This window comes from Theobroma cacao, chromosome 2 (assembly GCF_053813885.1).
Source record: "Theobroma cacao isolate CCN51 chromosome 2, ASM5381388v1, whole genome shotgun sequence".
In the NCBI taxonomy this organism is placed as follows: Eukaryota; Viridiplantae; Streptophyta; class Magnoliopsida; order Malvales; family Malvaceae; genus Theobroma; species Theobroma cacao.
The window spans coordinates 19,867,501-19,871,114 of NC_142640.1; positions in this window are offsets into that span (position 1 = coordinate 19,867,501).

Consider the following 3,614-nt stretch of genomic DNA (forward strand, 5'->3'; position numbering starts at 1 on the left):
ATAAAGAGTGGAATCCACTTCTGAGATGGAGAGAACAGAATTGTCTGTTCACGAATCGGCTACAATTAGCTATCGTAAGGCCTCTCTCTTATCAATGCTTGGGATAACTTTCTAAGAGCTTACCAGTAGTATGCTTTAGGGCTAGTTGATTAGACCTCTTTTTAATACTCCTGCTGGGGATGGACAAGGACCTAGCTAGCGCTATAGCTTTGCAAGGTAAGGAACTTGGAGACTCATCTGCTTGAAATCGATAGAGTTGAGAAGCGTCTGCTAATCATGGTACGAATTCTCTGTTTAGGTAAGTCAGATGTTCAAGTATCAATGAAAGTCTCTATTTCAGTAAAATAGAAATGACAGCTGTTTAGGTAACAAAAGACAATGCCTGCTGGAGGTATGATTCCGATCTTTGCGCAAAAAAGAATATCTGCTATTGTATTCTTGGCACAGCTCCTCTTCTATTCCAGTGGTGTGAGGCAGTGAGCTCGGTTCAGTTTCTGAACCAAGTCTTATTTCAGCGGATGAAGTAAGGCTAACAGCTGGCTGATTCGATGCCATCCTGGACATGGAGATCCAATTTCTGATTCACCTATTCGAGGAACATATATAATATCTGATTCAATTAGCAGATCAGATGCGGCATTAGTTCGAAAATCCCCAATAATGCTTCGATGCATGAATCCCATTCCGCTTTCCTTCCTGGGGAAAGTAGCCCAGCCGATTACTATTATAGGATAGGGATGTCACTTCCGGTAACTAATAAATAGCTAGCTCTGATTCATGTGCACCAGCCTTTCCTTCCTTATGCGTCCCCTTCTTATACTATTCTTCCTCCCCCTCGTAGATTTACTGTTCTGTGCGAAAAAGGCATTCTTGCAAAACCTATTCTTGCGACAAGGAGGAAGATTCCTATTACTCACGAGATGGCATGAGCTTGTTAGGAGGCTAATGTCGGCGAATCGGGGCTTTCTCATACTCGCACATTGGAGGAATGCCCGAATCAGCATAGTCGAAAGTTGCAGCGCGACCAGAAGCAACGGAAGTCCCCAACGAGGAAAAAAAGACTTGAATTTCCCTCAACTCCTCACCAACGGGCTACAGGGGGAGAATAAGGTATGAGACAAGTAGTTCAAATTCAACCCAACTAGGACTGCCAATGAGCGTAGCCACTCGACCAAAGGGAAAACCCTTGTTCCAGCAGTTCCCCATATGATTACGATAAGCTCCTAGACTAGAAGGAATGGTCTAAGGGGTGGGCAGACAGAGCGGCGGATGAGCTCAAGTAAAGGCTATCAGTAGAGGAACGAGCCCACTATCTTTTTTTACACTATTTGAAGATTATAGTATGTCTCCCATTCTATTATGCCTTTTTAGTGGAGTGGAATGAAAAGACAACCCCCGAACCAAAGGGGGAGGGCACAAGAAGAAGATCAGACATAGCCGCATTGATGATTGATCACCTTCCACCGTACCCGACCATCTTTCTTTAGTAACCTGAACCGTCGATTCATGTATTAAGTCGAACAGTCAAGCTAGAAAGAGAGGCGTAGGACTGCTGAATAGAATGATTCCTCCCACGAGGGTGAAAGAATGCACTCGCCCATAGGCCTATTGCCCAGTAGTCACTAATCGACACAGATCAAAGGAATGGAATGGGGGTTCTCCTTTATTATCTACCAAATTCTTACCCTGAAGGCAGAATTGACGAAGAAAGAAAGCCAAAAGAGGCCTTGCCTTAGCCTGAACCCATCCTCGAAAGTAAACGAAAGAGGGGAGGCAGGGAATGTAGCTTCTTCAGAATCGTAGTTCCTACGGGCATTCATTATTGATTCACATTTTATCCTCGGGCGGGAAGGACTCTGTCTCAAAGCTCTTTTGCCAACATTGAGGAGCCTGAGATCTTAGATTACAGTAGTTATTCGATTGAGACGAGCTTTATCTTATAGACGCAATTTGACAATTAGCGAAGGTGTCACCTTCTAAACCGACTGTCCTTTCGTCACTAGATTAGAAAGAAGAGTGGGACCGGTGGAGTATGTCAACTCAGCTCGTCGCTCTTCGACCCTGCTTTATTCTTTCTTTGATTCGATTTCCTCCGATCGATTGAAAGCTTCTTAAACTCGTCAACTTGGGACTTCTTCTTGGGTTGATGTCAGATAGGTGTCAGTTTAAGAATAAGAAGGCGACCCATAATCAATTTCATTTTATGCTGGTGCCATTCAACTAGAATCAGATTCTCTGTCTCCTTACCCTTGATCTCCTTGCTTGGCAGGAAACTGAAATCGATCGTCAAAGTAAGAGTTTCCACTCTTAAACTCGAACTCAATTTCTCTCCGTTTCTATCGCAGTCTGGCTTGAAGCCCATCTTTCGCTCTTGATTCCCACTCCCTCGACCCTTCGCCTAGCTTTATTCAGTTCAATACATTGCACGCTAGGAAGTGCCACTTCCATTATTGTGTGGTATTAGGCGCCTCTCTCTTTGCTTTTTTCGAGTGTCATCGCTCTGTAACTTCTCTGTCAAGTTCTACTCTTTTGGCTAATGCTTGGGGCTTTGATTCATATCTTTCTATGAGTTTAATCGATAATTGAATTGCTTCCATTAGCGTATATAAAGAAGGAAAGGCTTACTTTGTGGAGTTTAGGTCAATTCCGAGCATAGTCGCTTGATCCTCGAATGTAGCAATTTCTTCTACCGATCTTTCTAGTGTCGACCTCTTCTTCGCCTAGCCTTTCCTCAAGTATGAGAAGGGTTTACCGTACAGTCGGTAGTCTTTTCCCTAATGATGGTCACTCTGACTCGCCCAGAGATTTGATGATAGAAGGAAATGTTAATCGATGGAAGAGAAGATTCACGTCAGACTTTTGCCCTTCAAGAACTAAAAATGTGGAGTGGGATTGCCTTCCCTACCTCTGTGGATGGTATGCCGGGGCTTTCGGATAGGATGGTTTCCGTGGCAGTCAGAGTTGGGGGTTAGCTCACAAGGTAGCTCAATCCCCTAGGGTATTAATCAACAAGAAATTACCTTGAGACGGGATAAACTACTTTTAGAATAGAAAGAGGATACCCAACAAGTCTAGCAGCATTGACCTCTTACTGCGCTCGTCCCCTTCCTTCCCCTATTCATTCAGGCAAGTAAGGACGCGTAAGAGTGCGAGATTGTCTTACCGAAGCAATTCTTATTCAAGAGCAGATACGATAACACTGCCATCAAGATAGACAAGACCTATTGTCCTTCCTCCACTCCACTTAAACAGATGAACTAGCAGCGGAGTCGCGAAAAGAAAGACCCCTGTGAAAGGGCTGATTCAATAGCAGTTTTCCAATTATACTGAAGAAAGATTAGTATGGTTAAGCGTGAGTAGTGTGGGCATGAAGCTAGCAGCAGCGAGCGATTTGCGGTCGTGATAAATAGGTATGAAGTATATGATTATATCCGCAGATGTATGTGTAACTTGATCTTCTGCTATAGAAAGAGTGAACCCGTCTAGATGAAAGTATGTCTGGGGAATTACTCCTTCGTGAACGTAATGAAGATGCTAATGAGCTGGCGCACTGAAAGACAGATTCTGGAAGGGAATCGAGAGTGCAGTTCATTCACATAAAAAATTGGAATTGG